The following is a 21,733-nucleotide window of genomic DNA, read 5'->3' as shown; positions in this document are numbered from 1 at the left end:
CCGTAACCAAAATGGCTGTGGTGGGGCATGGTATAAAAGAGATGACCACGAGATGGTGCAGGCGCCATCATTAGTAGCTCTGTCATTGGGTGAAAATGTGCCTACAACTACCAGCACCAGGCTCACTCACAGAGACAAACTCTTTCTACATCTCCACATTTCTATATTTCTTATACACAGGGCCAGTCGTACCATTAGGCAAAAAGTGATGACAAAGCATTGGAGGGCAGAGCTGTGTGTCCCACTGTCTTCCTTGGGGGCAGAGAATGATGCTGTCCTATCACTAGTGCTAAAGGAAGATTTTTATATGTGAAATTCAGGCTACCATCTTGTCCTTCACCTCAGATAGCAAAATGCCCACAGAATAATTCTTTCTCAAAGTGATGTGGCAATTACTTACTCTCATTTTCAGCAGAGTTTCTGTTAACAAAAGTAAAGGTTTCACCCCCCCCAATTATTATTTTTTAAAAATATGGCTGAAGTATGAATTCTCCCTTTTAAAAGAAAACAATGCTTTTAAAATGGAGAATTTTAATAAGATAACTTCATTACTTGTAGCTGCTAACTGTGTTGTAACTCCTTTACCGTAAGATCAGAGCTAATAGGTTTTCCAAATGTGCATTTAATATGCAATGAAGATATATATTACAATGCATGACATTACATCATCTAATAAATATAGACCTGCTTTATTCCCTCAATACCCACCTGGCTCTCAGATCTGCTGAGGCTGGTGTTTCAGGGACCCCTGTTCCTTATCCAAGATGGATGGTTTAAGAGCTGTTAATAGATATGCCACCCACTTCGGATTTCTTGCCAAAGATTTAGAAGGCCAAATCTGCTATTATTGTGCTTCTGAATTTCAGGTTAGATTACTTGTCTCGTAAAAAAAGAAACAGCTGCTTTCTTTTTCCCCCCTTCAGGTTTGCAGGCTGTAGCACAAAGTGAGTTGCAGTGGCCGAATCTGGCATTGCTTTCTGTTGCAACCCTGCCTCTGATAAAGTGTGAGAGTAGCACAGGGCTTAGTCTCAGCAAGGGCTTCACTCTCCCGCTTGTTTTCAATGTCAGAGCTCAGCCATGTACCTTAGGAGACACCCTGAGCATGTATACAGTTTCAGTTTCCTCATTTTGAATAACTGGAGCCAGCCTTCATACAACTGGGATTAGGGAGTGGTGTTTCTGAAGAGGCGGCTTCCGGACAAGTTTTGTTTTTCACAGATGACACTGAGATAGAAATTGGAAAGTAAATCCTAAAGAGGAATGAATGCTAAAGAAGTTCCTCTCTCCTTTTCTTTTATATACACTCAGCGACAGTGTCAAAACCCTAGCCACACAACTGTTCCTTAACCCTTACCTGGTAAGCTGGACCTTTGTTTCTTTGCTTTAAAAAGTTAGAGGATTTGTCAAACATGGGCTACAACTGTGGCTATTTGCAGGCCCTAGGAGCGGAACCAGGAAGGCTATGATTTCAGACACTGTGAAGTGAGCATTGTTCCAAAAAGCAGCGTGCTGGTTCCCAACATGTAGCTAAAAAACCCCGCATCCAGCATAAGATGAGAGGTAGCTATACAGTGGTACCTCTGGTTAAGTACTTAATTCATTCCAGAGGTCCGTTCTTAACCTGAAACTGTTCTTAACCTGAAGCACCACTTTAGCTAATGGGTCCTCCTGCTGCTGCCGCGCCACTGGAGCACGATTTCTGTTCTCATCCTGAAGCAAAGTTCTTAACCTGAGGTACAATTTCTGGGTTAGCGGAGTCTGTAACCTGAAGCATATGTAACCCGAGGTACCACTGTATAGTAATTGAAGGCAATAATTACTCCGTGCCGCTAGGTGGTTAAGTACAACCAAATGAATGCATTAGCTCCTCCTTGACTGAGCTGATAGAGATGGTCTTGGATATGGTGACACGAAGGAGGTTCACATGATCCTTCTCACACTCTGAAAGCATGCATGAGGGCATTGTCCTGGGCAGCCCCACCCAGCCCATCAACATGTGCACAGGCCATGTGTTTGGCAGCTATGCGAATGAGTTAGTTGTACTGTACATACCAACACACATTTGTAGCATAATCTTGCTTGTGTGAAGGAGATCTACCACATGTGCACACATTTCACAGCCACTGAATGTGGATCTGGCAGGGTGTGTGGCCACCACACACGTCGGTGACAATGGACAGGGATACCTGGCTTTCATTTATTTTTATTTATTAGATCCTACTCACTTGTAGTTTCAGTGTATGCAAGTGCTTGTTTTAAACCCCATAAGGTCTCCCAGGCTTAGTGTTCTTTCAACACTTGTTTGTGGGTGGGTTTGATGTTGCATCAAGTTTGGTTTTTATTGTAGTCTATGTTGAAAACTTGCAATAAAAATTCATATATATATATATATATATATATATATATATATATATATATATCTTTGCTTTCGTATCATATATATATGCAGGTTTTGGTGTCCTCGGGTGTCTTCCCGTGTAAAAGTTGGGGTGTCTAGGCGACGTTTCGACGAGGTCTCACTCGTCATCTTCAGGCTGGTGCTTTCGGCTTCTTGTTACTGGAACAGAGCAGGATCTCAGTGTTTGAGTTCCTATAAATACTGTAGAGGGGGTGTGGTGTATAGCCTCCAATGTTCTGGGCAGAGAGGAAGTTCCCAGGCTAGTGTGCCTTTTCTTCTTTTGTTCCTTAATTACTTGAGAGATATCTTGAGTGATTTCTTGAGTGATATCCTGAGTACCACTTAGGTGGGTCATTAGGTGTGGATTAGTTGCTAAAGTCTTTGTGTCTTGACCTCTTGAACTTTGTGAAGAGTTTTCATGAGAAGATGGCTGTACTGTACTTAGTTGTGCTCTGGCTTGGCTTCGTGTATAGGGGCGAGCTGTGGTTTTGTGGCTTGTGTCAGCCAGATCTGTGTAGGGATTGCAGGGGGGTGCAGCATCCGGAGGTGCCACCATGGATTGGCTACTGGATGGTGTCTGTAATTCATCTGTGGAGAGGGTCTGGGTTTGGGTCTGGTGCGGTTGATTGGTGTTGGCGTTCTGTGTGCCTCTGGATCTGGTGTCAGTTTTTGTGGGGAGGGCTAATTTCCAGATGTCTGGCAAGCGGGATGTGTCGTCACGCTTGTTCATGTTGAGAGGGTGTTTCTCTATCTCGATGGCTTCCATGATTATTCTCTTGTGGTGATGTTCCGTGTTAAAGAGCAATTTGGAATCTGCAAAATTAATTTCGTGTCCTGTTTCTTTCATGTGTTGGAAAAGAGAGGAAGTTTTTTCTTCTTTTTTGACGGCATTCTTGTGTTCTGCGATACGTGCATTTATTCGTCTGTTTGTTTGTCCAATGTACGTGGCTGGGCAGACTTTGCAGGGTATTTCATAGATCCCTTGGTTTTCCAACTGGAAAACACCCGAGGACACCAAAACCTGCATTCCTGTACCCGTGAAAATCTACGAAAGCAAATATCATATATATATATATATATATATATATATATATATATATATATATATAGTTGTTGCATCAAGCCCATGTTCCTCCACACTGCCAGTGTCTTTTCCCATCACTTTCCTTATTGCAAAAATTACAGTGTGCATGAAAAATGAGTATGTGGCAAAAGAGCACAATTTAATTGCACAACCTGCATTTACCAGCGTGCAATTGAATCCTACTCCAAAATAGCAACAGTCTGGAACAGCCTTTCTCAACCTTGGGTCCCCAGATGTTGTTGGACTACAGCTCCCATCATTCCTAGCTAGTATGGCCAGTGGTCAGCGATTATGGGATTTGTAGTTCGATAACCTCTGAGGACTCAAGGTTGAGAGAGGCTTGTCTGGAAGGACCCAGTGATGAAGAAAGGGAAAATGAGCAGCAGGGTGGTTTGCAAAGATCTTGCGCAGGGAGTCTCTGCAGTCTCCACAGCTTGAAAGCCAGAACAGCTCAGGACCATCCCAGGCTGTGTGCAAGATTGTTCCCTTCACACTCCTGCTGCAAGATTGCCCCCTTCCAATACAAAGGCAATCCAGAGCACTAAATATGCAAAAATAAAAATGCAAGATGAGGTGGAAAGAGGAACACAACTAGCCAGGGGTTAGATGAATAGTGTACTCATGCACTGCACCAGTTTATGGGCTCAGACAGAAGGCTTTCCAGCAGTCCTCTTGGGGACAGGAGGAGGTCAGGGGTTGTATTTTCTGAAGCCCCCTTTCCCCAGTAGAGGGTTTATGACAGTCTTTTAAATTCCCCTTCAAAGTTAAATTGCACACACATTTTCAACTATGTATATAATTTGGAAATGATAAATAGCTTTTTAGCAGTATTTCTGCCACTGCTCAGATGACATCATTCCCTTTATAAACTTATATAACCCCCAAAAAGGCACTCTTCCATGTGATTAGCTCAGCAGAAAAAGCCTTGTCCCATTTACTGCCAACCTTTCTACCACCACATGTATGTTTTGGATTGCTAAAAGACTGGGTAATGTTGTAAACGCTCACGAAAACACAGTAAAAGTGGAAAGAATGTTGAAATGGTCGGTTTCTGTTTTTTAAAGCAAAATTTGAAACCATGCGCCCCAATGCTTCACAGGACCCTAATATGCACATTGATCTTCAGCTTCGAGGTGGGCAGACTTTAGGGTTAGAGTTGGGTCTACTTCTTGTTCTTTCTTTACCAGAACCCCAAGATCCACCAAACCGAGCCAGATGCAAAAGACATACAGTCAGAATTAAAGAGCAGGGTGGTTCTGAGCACATTCCGAGCCTATCACCATCATCATTATTACCGTTATTAAATTTGTTTTGTTCTGTTCACCAGCAGGTCCCTGGGTGGGTAACAACAATTTTATAATTCAGAATTAAAAACAAGTAAAATATGAAAGTTATCTGATTTCAGTGCCAGAACTGTACTGAGATTTCAGCTTTTTCATGCAAACGCCCTCCTACCAAATTTGTTTTCTTTATTTTGGAAGCCTAATTTAGGTGGGAAAAGGTGTTTTGCTGTTGCTGTTGCTGTTGCTAAACAACTGAGGTTCAGAAACTGTTGCTGATCCACTTCAAATGAGCCAGAGATCTGCTAGGCTAAAAGATCCCAATCTACCTTGCCCACCCATCTGCAAGCATGTGCATCCTCTATACTTGTGTGTAATCCACAAAACTATCACTGGCACTGGTCAACAGAAAAGCCTTTACACCTGTGGTAGTTTGTAAGCGTGTGTTGCAACCCTTGTCTGAACAAGATGGGGCAGCAGGGTATAATACAGAGAATAGCTGAATGTTCCTGGGGGGAAATGGTGGGCAATTAATCTACGTGAACAAAATCTTTATTGGAAGACCTAGTAAACTGAAAACCTGATTCATAGATCTGTCTACTTTTAGGTATCATCTCTTTCGTAATTCTGTATTGACCTATTTCTGCATTAATCAGGTGTTGTTTTTTTAAAAAAATGCACATGAGAACTGATAGCTACATATTTGAATATGTATTTAAATATTTTATCTCCATGCACACATTTCTAGATGCATTTTATCCTAAAATACGCACCTTCAGCACATTTTTGGTACATTATTTGAACAATCTTGCAAAATTCAGAGAAGGGTGAACTCCAAAGGATCGTTGCATTCCGATTCGCATGTTCGTCTGGTAGATGTGGACAAGGTCGGTTTGCATCAGAACTGACAAAAACAAATTCCTATGTGCGTGGCACAGATCTTACGATTCAGAAGGAAATGCCAGTATTGTGGTGTTGTGTTCTCTGTTATTTGGCCTTCTGGTTAAAGCAAATAGATCAGTAAAAGTTGAGCCAGAGGTAGTAGACCCTGCTGCCCACCCTGTTCTGTTCTGAAGTTTATTTTTCTTCCTTTCTTCCTTTATTTCTTCTGCAAATAATGCATTGTCCAGGGCAGCAGTAAGTAGAAGTCAAACCTTCATCAGGATTTCTAACAGCTAGTCTGTTCCCAGTAGGTTTTCAATTTGCAGTAAGAGTTTTCACCTGCCAGATACCAGAGGACTGTAGGAGTACAGCAGAGAAGTTAACCACATGTCTTCATAAAGTGAAGACTTGTGGGCATGTCTGCACTGCTAAGGGACTGCAGATTCAGTGCCAGATTGTAGCCGACCTGCTGCGTCTCAAAACCATAAGAAGCGCAGTAGGAATGTTATGCCAGTGCCCCTCAAATTACCTCAGGAAATGGTCTGAGCTATAACATTGTTAAAGCTCAGAAGGCCTCAGCCTGGTCAGCCCTGAAAATCCAATCTAGGTTCCAGTGTAGTGGCAGATGTGTGTGGCAAAAATGAAGGAAAGAGCAGTCAAGGCAGTTTCCGGTGCATGGTCCCCCCTGCATGGTCCAAAGTAATTAGAGCTGCACTCCAATACATACACACTGATCTGGCAGTAAGACCTATAAGCCAATGAGGCTTATTTCTGGGTGGAGGCTTCTTCATCATCATTTAATAACATAAGACGCCTGCTTCTTGGGAGAAAAGCAATGACAAACCTAGACATCTTAAAAAGCAGAGACATCACCTTGCCAACAAAGGTTCATATAGTTAAAGCTATGGTTTTCCCAGTAGTGATGTATGGAAGTGAGAGCTGGACCATAAAGTAGGCTGATCGCCAAAGAATTGATGCTTTTGAATTACCGTATTTTTCGCCCCATAGGACGCACTTTTCCCCCTCCAAAAATGAAGGGGAAATGTGTGTGCGTCCTATGGGGCAAATGCAGGCTTCAGGAGAGCCCCACCGCCAGCCCCACAAACTCGGGGGACAGTGGGAGGCGCAGCGCGCCTTTCCCGCTGTCCCCTGACTTGGTTAGAAGGCTGGCGGGGGGGGGGAGAAGCCTGCTCCTCCCCGTCGCCAGCCCCGCAAACTCGGGGGACTGCTCCTCCCCATCGCCCCCCGACTTGGTTAGAAGGCTGGGGGGGGGGAGAAGCCTGCTCCTCCCCGTCGCCAGCCCTGCAAACTCGGGGGACAGCGGGAGAGGCGCAGCGTGCCTTTCCCGCTGTCCTCCGACTTGGTTAGAAGGCTGGCGGAGGGCTTCCCCCTCCTCCAGCCCCGCAAGCTCCCAGAGCGATGCCAAAGCTGCACGCAGCTTCGGCATGGCTCTGGGTCCCGTTCTGGGGGCTGGGGGAGGGGGAAGCTTGGGCTTCCCCCGCCCCAGCCCCGCGCCTGGGGGGGAAAATAATTTTTTCCCCTTTATTCCCCCCCCCAAAAAATCTAGGTGCGTCCTATGGGCCAGTGCGTCCTATAGGACGAAAAATACGGTATGGTGCTGGAGGAGACTCTTGAGAGTCCCATGAACTGCAAGAAGATCCAACCTATCCATTCTTAAGGAAATCAGTTCTTAAGGAAATATATCGCTTGATTGTAGGAAACCTCAAAGTGGTTTACAAAATAAAATGTACATGACATCACTTCCTTCATTCTATCCACTTCTCCCAACTAAGCAGCTCCACATCAAAAAGGCAGTGAGCTCCTGGTGATGTGCCCCAGTTGATAGTTGCCCAGTCCTGGCCACATGCTCCTGCCCCTGCCCCACCTTCCACCCTATTTCTTGGCCATCTATAAACTCCTTCCACTCCCTCTGGGAGCCCAATTGTTCTCTTTTCTGCTGCTCTCATCCTTGGAGAATTCTACTCTTCCCAGCGGGTTGCAAGGCTATGGTGGCTGGATCCAGAAGGGCACCAGAAGTCAGGAATTCTCTATGTGATTTCTCTTTTCCATTCTCCTGGCACTGAAGATGATGCACAAATGTGGGTGGCCGCATTGTGGCTGTGATCCTGCACCTCGCTGTTAGTTGTTACACATTCACAGAACGTTTCTGTACTATTTCAGTACAGCTCCTTTGCCCCAGGTGTTGAGCAGTACGGGTTCTAAACTCCCATCACTGTGTCACGAGCTGATTTGTATTTCCTTAAGCGATGCAATTTGCTGCCCTTATAATGGAATTCCCTTAACATTTTACAACTGCATCAATAACATTTATGTGCTGTAAAGGGTGCCTTATGCATGTCTGTGTATAATGCACAGCTGCATATATGATTGTAATAATACGAAACAGCATCCACTTTGGGGTGATTTGTCTCATGTTTCAGGAATCTGGCAGAGGAACATTATCTGAATGTTTGCTGTGGCGATGACCGCCCTGAGAAGTTGCTCTGTTCAGGCACTCAGCTCTGTGTGGGGCACACAGGGTGTCTACAGGCCTCTGTGTGTTTTATGCTGCCGAAGAGAAAATATGTATATGCTAAGCTAGCAGCTGTGTCTTATTTAGGTGCAACATTACTTTGGGAGCACTGTGAGCAAAGTGGGAAGCTGTCATAAGTCCCAGGGCTTCACTGGGGTCAAGAGTGGAGAGGCAGGCTAAGACACATGAAGAGGGAGAACTGTTATGGATTGGTTGGATATAGAGGAATAGTGGGAGAAACCAGCTGGGGAACCCCAAGGGGAGAAGGCTCAGAGCCCGGGGACTGGTGGCGGGACAATGATGAGTAAAAGGTAAAGGGACCCCTGATCATTAGGTCCAGTCGTGGCCGACTCTGGGGTTGCGGCGCTTATCTCGCTTTATTGGCCGAGGGAGCCAGCTTCTGGGTCACGTTCTGGGTGACACTAACATTGGGTACAACTCCTTGTTCCATAGTATAAAATATTCAATTTTTAGCTTTAAATCCCATCAAACATTATGGAATTTAATCTCCTTTTATTCTGAGCCAAGTTTTTCAAATGAGTAGATCTGCTTTTCCCAGCCTAGTGAGTCCTTGTGTTTTGTACTACATTCTGGCTGAGGCTGATGGGAACTGTAGTTCAAAGCATCTGGGGGAAATATTGGAAGTGATGTGAAGTGTAATGTTGCTAAGATCCTAGAACATGAAGTTCTTTTCCTCGTCAGTGATTGATTTAGCAGGTTCTTTGTGACAAAGGAAATGGGAGCATATTTGCTTATCCTTTACAATTCTCATTTTCTTCTGACGGGGAAAGAATCCTCTTTTGGAATTTGTGTTTGGCAGAAGCTCTGTTGAATAACAAAAAACATGGAAATTCTAGGTCCTGGTTGTCATTAATGGAAACACCCATAAATGGACAGGGAAGATAATTCAATATGTGCATTGTATTTATTTATTTAATTTGTTCATCCAAAGATCACAGGACAGTTTACTACATAGAAATACAAAATGAGAACACAAAATACATAATAAAACAAAAACAAACCAAGAACCCCCTCCGACACACAAATTTAGAAGGCCATAGAGTGTTAATCAGCCAAAGGTTTGGTTATAGAGGAATGTTTTCACCTGGCACCTAAATATATGTAATGAAGGTGCTCCCTGGGGAGCCACCACAGAAAAGGCCCGTTCTCATGTTCCCACCCTCTGGACCTCTTGTGGAGGGCGGCACAAGAAGAAGGGCCTTAGATGATGAGTGCAGGGTCTGGGTTGGTTCTTGAGGGGAGATAGAATCATAGAACCATAGAATCATAGAGTTGGAAGAGACCACAAGGGCCATCGAGTCCAACCCCCTGCCAAGCAGGAAACACCATCAGAGCACTCCTGACATATGGTTGTCAAGCCTCTGCTTAAAGACCTCCAAAGAAGGAGACTCCACCACACTCCTTGGCAGCAAATTCCACTGTCGAACAGCTCTTACTGTCAGGAAGTTCTTCCTAATGTTTAGGTGGAATCTTCTTTCTTGTAGTTTGGAACCATTGCTCCGTGTCCGCTTCTCTGGAGCAGCAGAAAACAACCTTTCTCCCTCCTCTATGTGACATCCTTTTATATATTTGAACATGGCTATCATATCACCCCTTAACCTCCTCTTCTCCAGGCTAAACATGCCCAGCTCCCTTAGCCGTTCTTCATAAGGCATCGTTTCCAGGCCTTTGACCATTTTGGTTGCCCTCCTCTGGACACGTTCCAGTTTGTCAGTGTCCTTCTTGAACTGTGGTGCCCAGAACTGGACACAGTACTCCAGGTGAGGTCTGACCAGAGCAGAATACAGTGGCACTATTACTTCCCTTGATCTGGTGCTTGAGGTTTGGTGGTGCTGAGCCATTTAAGGCTTTGTAGATCAAAACCGATTTTATAGGTCAACCCCCCCCCTTTTTAAAAAACAAACACAAGTTTAGGGTTGCCATATTTCAAACAGTGAAAATCTGGACAGAAAAGTTGCTGCATTTTCCTGGACATTTTGCTGATTTCCGCCTGGACACTGCTACCAACTGTAGTGTTCCGGATATGTCTGGGAAATTCCGGACCTATGACAACCCTACACAAGGTAAATAGCAGTTAAAATAATTTCAAACATTTTAAACAATTAGGACAAGAATAGCAGCAGCAACAGCCTTCCCCGCCACAACCCCCCTAAACAATTCCCCAACCCCACCAGTTATGCAGTGGGAGGGAGGGAGAAGCTTTTGTCGGATTTGGCATGAGCTCACCTTGATGGCAGAAAGTGAGGAGGAATTAAAGAACCTTTTAATGAGGGTGAAAGAGGAGAGCGCAAAATATGGTCTGAAGCTCAACATCAAAAAAATGAAGATCATGGCCACTGGGCCCATCACCTCCTGGCAAATAGAAGGGGAAGAAATGGAGGCAGTGAGAGATTTTACTTTCTTGGGCTCCATGATCACTGCAGATGGTGACAGCAGTCACGAAATTAAAAGACGCCTGCTCCTTGGGAGAAAGGCGATGGCAAACCTAGACAGCGTCTTAAGAAGCAGAGACATCACCTTGCCAACAAAGGTCCGTATAGTTAAAGCCATGGTTTTCCCAGTAGTGATGCATGGAAGTGAGAGCTGGACCATCAAGAAGGCTGATCGCCGAAGAATTGATGCTTTTGAATTATGGTGCTGGAGGAGACTCTTGAGAGTCCCATGGACTGCAAGAAGATCAAACGTATCCATTCTGAAGGAAATCAGCCCTGAGTGCTCACGGGAAGGACAGATCCTGAAGCTGAGGCTCCAATACTTTGGCCACCTCATGAGAAGAGAAGACTCCCTGGAAAAGACCCTGATGTTGGGAAAGATGGAGGGCACAAGGAGAAGGGGATGACAGAGGACGAGATGGTTGGACAGTGTTCTCGAAGCTACAAACATGAGTCTGACCAAACTGCGGGAGGCAGTGGAAGACAGGAGTGCCTGGCGTGCTCTGGTCCATGGGGTCACGAAGAGTCAGACACGACTAAACAACAACAACAACAACAACAACAACTACCTGAAGACAAATGTCTGTCTCTCCCCCCCCCCCACTCCCACCCTGCTTTGGTGTATTTTTTTAGTAGTCTATCTGTCAGGGAACTGCCATCGGAGAGACAGGTGGTGGACAGGCTACAGGAGAATAGGAGAGAATCTGCAGTAGAAGAGGGAACCAGCAGGGGGAGTGCAGGAGTCACAGCGGAGGGGAGGCTCTGGGATGCTTCCAGTGAGAGTAGTGGAGAGGTAACGGGACCCCCGTTGGGAACGCCCACCCTTCGCCGGAAACTGTCACGCAGAGAGTCTCGAAAGCGCATGTCTGTCAAAGAGCTTTTATGTTGGCGTAAATTCCGTAGACGCCCACTGTCAGATTCTACCAGCGACTGACGGAGTCATGCTTTGGGGGCTCCGTTAGTGCATCGGTTTGGATGACCAGCCAAACCCCAGAGGGATCAAGCTTTTACGCACAAGCAGCTCACTATCCCATCACAGCAATCTGACAGTCTTTGAAAGCAGCTTGTGCAAGCAGAAGGCATCATGAGCGAACCATCCGGAACCGGAGGAGCAGGAGCGGGAGCTGGCGCGGATCCAAGCCTGGAACAAAGGTACAGGGCGTTGGAGGTCCAGCTGGCACTGCAAACGGCGAGGCTCGAGGAGAGGAGGGCTCAAGATGCAGATAAGGGGAAGACCACCCCACTTGCCAGACGGGTGCCTGGACTGGTGCAGAAATTTGGGGGGGATCCCCGGAACTATCAAGCCTTTAGGACAGAGATGCAATATGCTCTCAATCTACTGTTTGATGACTTCCCCGACGAGAACTCTAGAGTGGCGTACGTGATTGGCCATCTAGAGGGAGGGGCGAGGGACTGGGTTCGGCCCCTGATGGCAGCCAATAATGAAATCTTAAAGGACACAATGAAGTTTTTCCGCGCCATGGACTTGATGTTTTCCAGCGAGATCGAGCAGGGAGTGGTGCGCAGGCAGTTAATGGCGTGTAAACAGGGGAGCCGATCTGTACGTGAGTACTGGACTGAGTTCACCATGCTGATTCATAGACTTGGGTGGGACCTTGCTAGTGAACCTATTCAAATGCTGTTTGAAGAAGGTCTCTCTCCGGCAGTGAAAGATGAACTTTCCCGGGCGCCTAGGGCGGAGTCTATGGATCAGCTGACTAAATCAGCGCTGTCCATTGGGGCACGCCAGGAAGCTAGAGCTATGGAAAAGCGGGAAGGAAAGGGGGAACGTTGGAAGGACTTCCGCATTCCAGAGATTCCGGAGCAGTCTTTCCCGCCAGCAGAGCCGATGGAACTTGGAACAGCGCGCGCGCGCGCAGTTTCAAACACCAGTGAAGGGCGGAAGAAGGAGGGAAAGAGCGGCAAGAGATGCTATCTCTGCCAACAGCCAGGTCACTTTGCCAGAGTCTGTCCGCAAAGGAAGGAATGGCAAGGGATGGCGGGAACTGTTGGGGGGAAGGAGGAAGAAGAAATCACGGAGCCAGTAAAAGCCAACGCCTGGTTGCCAACATCAGGGCACAGCAGCCAGGCCAGGGAGTAATGAATGTGCCCACGCCGGAACCTCCAAGACCAGCGCTTGTGATAGAGGTGTTGCTGGAACTGGCAAACGGACACCCACTGAAGATAAAGGCGCTATTGGATTCAGGTAGCTCATGTAATTTCATGAGCAAAGAGTTTGCAGCTGCACACCAAATACAGACTATCCCATTGAGTAAGCCTTTGCAGGTTACCACGATTGATGGGAGGGAGCTGTTGGGAGGAGAAGTGAGCCAACAGACTGTACCAGTGATAATGAGGGTGGCATGACACACCGAACTGATAGCGTTTAACGTAGCCACCTTGGGAGGAGCTCCTATTATCTTGGGTATGAGCTGGCTGGCGCTACACGATCCGCTAGTAGGCTGGCATCAGAGAGTGGTTTCCTTTGGATCAGCACATTGCCTAGAACACTGCAAGGAGGGAGAGGCTCAGGCAGGCGCCAGGGGCACTCTAGCAGGGATGGAAGTGATGGACAAAGGGAGGGTGCCACCACAATACGCTGACTTGCTTGACGTATTCAGCGAAAAAGAAGCAGATAAACTGCCCCCGCACAGACCCTTTGATTGTCAAATTACCTTACTCCCAGGAGCACAATTGCCAGTGGGCAAGCTGTATGCAATGTCAGACAGTGAGATGCAGGAGTTAAGGGAGTTCATTGACAAGAATCTCAAGCGAGGTTTCATCAGAGAGTCACGAGCGGTGGGGGGCAGCCCAGTGTTCTTTGTGGACAAAAAAAACACGGGCAAGCCCAGGCTTGTATGTGATTTCAGGGCCCTAAATGCAGTGTCAGAACCAGTGACTTTCCCTATGCCCAGAATTGATGACATTCTAACACGGGTGAGAAAAGGGAAAATTTTTACCAAGCTGGACCTTAGGGGGGCATATAACTTGATACGTGTGAGAAAGGGGGATGAGTGGAAGACCACTATGTTCACCCCCTTGGGGGCCTTTGAGTACACCGTTATGCCTTTCGGATTACAAGGGGGCTCCGCCTGTTTTCAATCATTCATGAAGCATTCCGGAAATGGCGGCACTTGCTGATTGGGGCGCAGCACAAGGTTCAAGTCCGAACTGACCACAAAAATCTGGAATACTGGAGAACAGCCCGAGTGCTGAACCAGAGACAAGTGAGATGGGCCCAGGAGTTCTCCAAATTCCACTTTGAGATTCGTTACGTGCCCGGCTCCGAAAACGTGAGGGCGGACGCTCTTTCCAGGAAACCTGAGTACTTAGAGGGGGAGGGAGCGCCTGAGGCAAGGCATGTAATCCCTGAAGACCGCTGGGTGTGTGGGGCGGCATTGGTGGGGCAGAGGGAACTGATAGAGGGTACGGAGAACGATGAATACGCCCAAGAGAAACTCAGAGAGCTCCGGAGGACAGAGGAGAACACAGGGGGGTTCGAAGAAAAGAACGGGGCGTTGTATTACAAAGGGGCACTGTACATACCCGACGGGGAACTGAGGGGCAGAGTACTCAAGCAGTTGCATGACAGCCCCACAGCGGGACATTTTGGACAGCACAAAACCATGTGGTTGGTTACCAGGGAGTTTTGGTGGCCCAAGGTGAGGGAGGACGTACGGGAATATGTCAGGGGTTGCGACAGGTGCCAGCGAGCGAAAGGAGAGAGGGTGGCGCCAGCGGGGCTATTACAACCCTTACCCACGCCCGAAAGGCCATGGGAGGCAGTATCCATAGATTTTATGACGGACCTGCCAAAATCCAAAGGCAAAACAGCTGTCATGGTGGTGGTAGATCAATTAACCAAGATGTGTCATTTTATAGCTTGTTCACATGCAGTCACAGCGGAGGAAACCGCCAAGTTGTTTGTAGAACATATTTTCAAGTTGCATGGCGCCCCCTTGAGGGTGGTCAGCGACAGAGGGAAACAATTTACTTCCAGGTTCTGGAGGAAACCTATGAGCTTACTGCACGTAGAACTCAATTTCTCAACTGCCCGGCACCCAGAAACCAATGGGCAAGCGGAAAGGGCAAATGGGGTTTTACAACAATACCTGAGGTGTTATGTAAAAGACAGAGAAAATGATTGGGTGGATAAGTTACCTCTAGCAGAATTTGCCTACAACAACGCGGAGAACGTGTCCACAGGGATGAGTCCCTTCCTGGCAAATTATGGGTGTCACCCCCGGGCATTCCCAGGAGAGGGAGGGGAGAGGTGGAGCGTGCCGGCGGCGGAATATTTTTTTGAAGAGATGGAGGCGATCCACCGTCAGCTTCAACTTAACTTAGAGAAAGCCAAGGAAGAATATAAGAAGCAAGCAGACAGAAATAGGAGGGAAGGTGAAACTATAAGGATGGGGGACCGGGTGTGGTTGTCCACCCAAGGGCTACCGTTCAAGGGCGGGAGTAAGAAATTGAGGCCCAAAAGATTGGGACCCTTTGAGGTCATACAGCAGGTCAACCCAGTGGCATTCAAACTCAGGCTGCCCAGTCACATGAAATTACACCCAGTATTTCACAGGTCATTACTGTCGCCGTACCGAGAGGGACGCGAGTGGGGGGAGCGTGAGAGAGAGGCCACCCAAACGCCCGTGATAGAAGAGAGAGAGCGCGACATGAACGTGGCAGGAATCATTGATTCCAGGTGGAAGGGGAATCAGGTGGAATATCTGGTAGAATGGGAGGGGGAAGCAGAGTCGGAAAACACTTGGGTACCAGCACAGGTAGTCAATGACGAGGTTTTAATAGAAACATTTCATCAGCGTTTCCCAAGAAAACCGCAACCCGTGGCTCGATTTAGAAGGGAACACTTTGGGACCACCGATGAGGAAGGAGAGTTTGAAGGGTTCCCAGAGTCAGGGGTGGGTGAAGAAGCCGACTCCGACGAAGAAGAGGAAGACGGGGAGAGAGACGGTACGCCGTGGCTGGAAGTGTTAGAATCCTCGGACGACGAGGAGAGTTCCTTCAGGGGCTTTCCGCCCTCACCGCCAGTGGGAGAGGAGGCGGGAGGGGGTGAAGGGGGCCCTGGGGGGGAGGTGGATGTCAGGGAACTGCCATCGGAGAGACAGGTGGTGGACAGGCTACAGGAGAATAGGAGAGAATCTGCAGTAGAAGAGGGAACCAGCAGGGGGAGTGCAGGAGTCACAGCGGAGGGGAGGCTCTGGGATGCTTCCAGTGAGAGTAGTGGAGAGGTAACGGGACCCCCGTTGGGAACGCCCACCCTTCGCCGGAAACTGTCACGCAGAGAGTCTCGAAAGCGCATGTCTGTCAAAGAGCTTTTATGTTGGCGTAAATTCCGTAGACGCCCACTGTCAGATTCTACCAGCGACTGACGGAGTCATGCTTTGGGGGCTCCGTTAGTGCATCGGTTTGGATGACCAGCCAAGCCCCAGAGGGATCAAGCTTTTACGCACAAGCAGCTCACTATCCCATCACACTATCAAACCAGACTAACTCATGTGTGTAGCAAATACAGGAACAAGGATGTTTTTAAATACAGTATGGTACAACTGAAGATTGCTATTTTCAGCATGGTGTTTTGCTTTGTTTTGAAGCCGTACTGATAGTGCTGGAGACCTGATCCTGTAGAAACAGAATACAGTGGTACCTCCGGTTGTGGACGGGATCTGTTCTGGAGCTCCGGTCAGATCCCGAGGTTTTCTCTACCGGAGGTGCCTATTCTGCAGATGCACACAGCACGGTAGAGCGCTTCTGTGCATGAGCGCGGGGCGAAACCTGGAAAAATAATTCCAGGTTTGCCACGTTCTCATCCTGAGGTTTACGTAACCAGTGGGTTATGAAATGCGAGGTACTACTGTATATGCTCTTGCCTCCACAGACAACAATGCTTTCAAAACTTTCACTGCAGCCTTAAAATCAGAAAGGGTTGCTGAGAACGGGCAGCCAGTTTGATTGAAAGGAGCCGAGATTTAAATTAGGTAGCATTGTCACGAACTATTATTATGATATTTGCATTTGTGTGCGATTTTATGGAAATAACCAGAAACATTGTATTTTATTTGTGCGGGAGCGTGTGTGTGTTATAATTAAAGCAATAATTATGGTTCTTTGGGGTAGGGGGAACACATCTTAATTACCATGGTGAGAGTGGCTGCTTTTAGATATCATATTTTCTTTGTGGGAAATAAGCAGTAAAGAACCTTGTGGTGCTCCAACAACTCCTGTTCAGATGTTTCTTTAACTTAGCAGTAACAATGTGGTCCTTTGCTGCTGAGGATGTTTCCACCCACATATGCATTCCCAGATGATGCTTCAGAAGAGGCGCCACATTTCCCTAGGATTATAAGAGGAAGAACTTCAACCAGTTCCTCACTGTTAGGTTTTGTCCACTTCTTAGCTATACTGAATCAAGCTATGGTTGCAAGCAAAGAATCCTGAACTCCTAGGCTGTGATTTAACATGCAGTTAAAGTGAGATGAGCGCCGCAACCCCAGAGTCGGGCACGACTGGACCTAATGGTCAGGGGTCCCTTTACCTTTTTAAATGTTTAGGACACGGGTGGCGCTGTGGGTTAAACCACAGAGCCTAGGACTTGCTGATCAGAAGGTTGGTGGTTCGAATCCCCGTGACGGGTGAGCTCCCGTTGCTCAGTCCCTGTTCCTGCCAACCTAGCAGTTCGAAAGCACGTCAAAGTGCAAGTAGATAAATAGGTACCGCTCCAGCAGGAAGGTAAACGGTGTTTCCGTGCACTTTCAAAGTTAACAAATTTCGAGAGGGGTAGCCATGTTAGTCTTTTGCAGCAAAAGAGCCTTGTACAGACAGAGTCAATGACGTGACTAATTACCCATCACAATAACATCTATGACTGTAAACCTAACAGTGTCTTCTCAGAAGTGAGTCCCATTGACTTCACTGGGGCTTACTCACAGGTAAGTGGGATTAGGATCACAGCCATTCTTGCAACCTTGATTTCACAATGAAATTAAAATTTAATTGTACTTTTAAAATGAAGGTTTAGGATGGTCAGAAATGAGCAGTCAAATCCACGTGGTTCTCCTCACCTAATTTATGGGGAAGCACAGATAACAAGAAACAAGTAGCAAGAAAGATCACTTCTTTATGCATGAAAATAATAATAATGAGCACTGCATTATGTTAGTTTCTTAAATTCAGAAAAAAGGCAGTTTAATGCTGAAATCCTAACTCTACTTACCTTGGAGTACATTTCAGTAAAGTCAGTGGGATTTACTCCTGAGTAAACATTGTTAGAATTGCAGTCTTAGTGCATCTTGGTTGCCTTTGACACAAACAATAAGAAACAATAAGAAAAGCAAAATGAAATCTTTATACATAAATTTATTTTATTTCATAAATTTTATATGCTGTTCGGTTGTAGGGGGAAAAAACTGTTTTTGGTTTTTTTTAAACATGTTCTTTTTCATTAACCACATTTCATTCTCATCTTTGGACTTCCTCACATCTCTTGTTCCTGCACTCTAAACACATAAATTTTTCTAGCAAATTATTTACTTAGTTCAATTTATATTATATAATTGTCCGATATTGAATCTCAAATTTTAGAGTTTAAATAACTCTTATTCTTTAAAAGTTAATTCTAGGATATTTTTTATCCAAAATTTGTCTTATCTTTCAATTATATTTAAATTTATATTCCTTGTTACTAATTTATTGGAGCCATATTGTTACGAATCTTACATCTTTCTTAACATTCGTAGAATTTACAATATTTTTGTAAATAGTCCTTAAATTTCTTCCATTCCTCCTCCACCAGTTCCTCTCCAAGGTCTCGGATTCTGCCCGTCATTTCTGCCAGTTCCATATAGTCCATCAGTTGCATCTGCCATTCTTCCAGTGTGGGCAAATCTTGGGTTTTCCAGCCTTTAGCGATGAGTATCCTTGCTGCTGTTGTGGCATACATAAAAAAAGTTCGATCCTTCTTTTGCACACTCTGGCCGACAATGCCCAAAAGGAAGGCCTCTGGTTTCTTAGGGAAGGTATACTTAAATACCTTTTTCAGCTCATTATATATCATTTCCCAGAAGGTCTTCACTCTAGGACAAGACCACCAGAGGTGAAAGAATGTTCCTTCAGCTTCTTTACACTTCCAACATTTGTTATCAGACAAATGGTATATCTTTGCAAGCTTGACTGGGGTCATGTACCACCTGTATATCATTTTCATAATATTTTCTTTCAAGGCATTACATGCCGTAAACTTCATACCGGTGGTCCATAACTTTTCCCAGTCAGCAAACATAATGTTATGCCCTATGTCCTGTGCCCATTTTATCATAGCTGTTTTAACCGTTTCATCCTGTGTATTCCATTTTAGCAGCAAGTTATACATTCTTGAAAGTGTCTTAGAGCTGGATTCTAACAGTTCTGTTTCTAACTTTGATTTTTCCACCTGGAATCCTATCTTATTATCCAACTTAAAAACTTCTTTAATCTGAGCATAATGTAACCAATCTCGCACTTTATCTTTTATTTTCTCCATACTCTGCAGCTTCCAATTATTTCCATCTTTTTCTAATATTTCCCAATATTTCGGCCATTTGGCCTCCATATTGAGTCTTTTCGGGGCCTTAGCCTCCATTGGTGATAGCCACCTTGGGGTCTTGTTTTCCAATAAGTCTTTATATTTTATCCAGACATTGAACAATGCTTTTCTGACAACATGATTCTTAAAGGCCTTATGTATTTTAACCTTGTCGTACCACAAATATGCATGCCATCCAAAAGCATTGTTAAATCCTTCCAAATCTAAAACATCCGTGTTTTCAAGAAGCAGCCAGTCCTTCAACCAGCAGAAAGCTGCTGATTTGTAATACAGCTTTAAGTCTGGCAAGGCAAAGCCCCCTCTTTCTTTAGCATCAGTTAATATCTTAAACTTAATTCTGGGCTTTTTGCCCTGCCAGACAAATTTAGAAATATCTCTCTGCCACCTCTCAAAACACCCCATTTTGTCCACAATCTGTAGAGTTTGAAACAAAAACAACATTTTTGACAATACATTCATCTTAATAGCAGCAATGCGTCCTGACAAGGAAAGCTTCAGTCTTGACCAAATTTCTAAATCCCTTTTAATTTCAGACCAACATTTTTCATAATTATCTTTAAATAAGTTCATGTTCTTGGCTGTTATGTTTACCCCTAGGTATTTTACTTTCTTAACCACATTTAATTCTGTCTCTTTCTGAAACCTTTCTGATTCTGAAGGGGTCAAGTTTTTTTCCAAAACCTTAGTTTTTTGCTTATTAAGTTTGAATCCCGCCACCCGACCAAACTCCTGGATCAGTTGCAGTGCCCTTTTGGTACTAGGCTCTGGCTCCTGTAAGGTCAATACTAGGTCATCTGCAAATGCTTTAAGTTTATACTGTTTCGCTCCGACCTGAATGCCCTCCACCAACCGGTCTCCTCTAATCATATTTAAAAGCACTTCCAGGACCGATATAAATAGCAAAGGGGAGATAGGACAACCTTGTCGTGTTCCTTTTTCAATATTAAGCTCTTCCGTTACCACATTGTTCACTATCAATTTTGCCTTCTGTTCCGAATAAATTGCCTCTATCCCATTCTGAAACCCCCGCCCCACTCCCATTCCTTCCAAATTTTTCTTCATAAACTTCCAAGAAATATTATCAAAGGCCTTCTCCGCATCTATAAATATCAGAACTGCTTTTGTGTTGATATTTGTCTGCAGGAGTTCCAAAATGTCAATAATGTTTCTTGTGTTTGCAAACAAATGTCTACCTGGGAGAAAGCCTGCCTGGTCCTTGTGAATCACTTCGTTTAACACTTTTTTAAGTCTGTTTGCTAAAATGTCTGCAAATATTTTGTAATCCACATTCAGGAGGGAGATGGGGCGGTAATTTTTAAGTTGTGTCTTTTCGGTTTCTAGTTTGGGTATCAACGTGATGAAAGCCTCTTTCCACGACTCTGGTGCCTTCTTCCCTTCCATAATTTCATTACAAACCTCCATTAGTGGGTATATCAAATAGTCTTTCAATGTCTTATAATACTTGGAGGTAAGACCATCTGGCCCTGGAGATTTGCCCAATTGCATGTTCTGGATGGCTTCTTCCATCTCTTGTTGTGTTATTTTGTAGTTCAGGATAGTTCTATTACGCAGTGACAGTCTTGGTAAACCATTCTTCTTTAAGAATTGTTCTATCTCCGATTCGTCTTGCGGCCCTTGTGTATATAGTTGCTTGAAATATCTCTGGAAGCACTTTCTGATCTCCACTGGGTTCTGAATGTTTTTTCCTTCAATTTCTAAATTTGTTACGGTATTCAATTTTTGTCTCTTTTTCAGCTGCCATGCTAGCAGCTTTCCACATTTATTTGCTGATTCAAAGGATCTCTGTTTCATTAACTTAATTTTCCATTCCACTTCCTGGTTCATCAATTTTGCATATTGTGCTTGATAAAGTTTAATTTCTCTTAAAATCTCCTTTGATTTTGGTCTGGATCTTAGCTTCCTCTCACCTTCTTTAATTTTCTCCAAAATCTTATCTTTTTTCTCATTCTGTGCTTTTTTCTTTATAGTGTTCTGTTGTATCAGAAACCCTCTCATGACCGCCTTACTCGTGTCCCAGACAGTTCTTTTTTCCACCGTAGTGTTCAGATTAATCTCAAAATAGTCCTTCAAAGCCTTTTGGGCCTTTTTAATAATCTCCTGATCTCTAAACAGGTTGTCATTCATCCTCCATCTAAAGGAGCCGGTTGGGGTTAGTCTCATGTCCATCTTCACAGCGCTATGGTCGGAGCAGGTCTTTGGGCAGATTTCCACTTTTTTTATCTTGGGTGCCAGGCCTCTAGTTGTCCATATTTGGTCGATTCTTGTCCATGTCAGTTGGGCTTCAGAAAAGAAAGTTCCCTCTCTTCCTAGGGGGTTCTTTGTTCTCCAGGTATCGATCAAGTCCATGTTGTCAGTAAGTTCAAAGAATGTTTTAGGTAGTCTGCCTTCTTTTGTTACATTTTGACTATGTGACTTATCCATGTTGGTTGATACCACCCCATTCATATCTCCCATCATAATGATGTTATCATAGTTCAGATAGT

General features: G+C 45.2%; 1 protein-coding gene across 3 annotated transcripts in view; it reads left to right on the top strand.

Annotated features, from left to right (window-relative positions):
* Positions 1-21,733, top strand: part of CPQ (carboxypeptidase Q) — a 197,679-nt gene that overhangs the window by 69,243 nt on the left and 106,703 nt on the right. The window lies entirely within an intron of this gene.

The sequence above is a fragment of the Podarcis erhardii genome (assembly GCF_964252035.2).
Source record: "Podarcis erhardii genome assembly, chromosome: 8".
NCBI classification, from domain to species: domain Eukaryota; kingdom Metazoa; phylum Chordata; class Lepidosauria; order Squamata; family Lacertidae; genus Podarcis; species Podarcis erhardii.
Note: the sequence above shows the minus strand (reverse complement) of the source record. Positions and strands in the feature narration are given on the sequence as shown.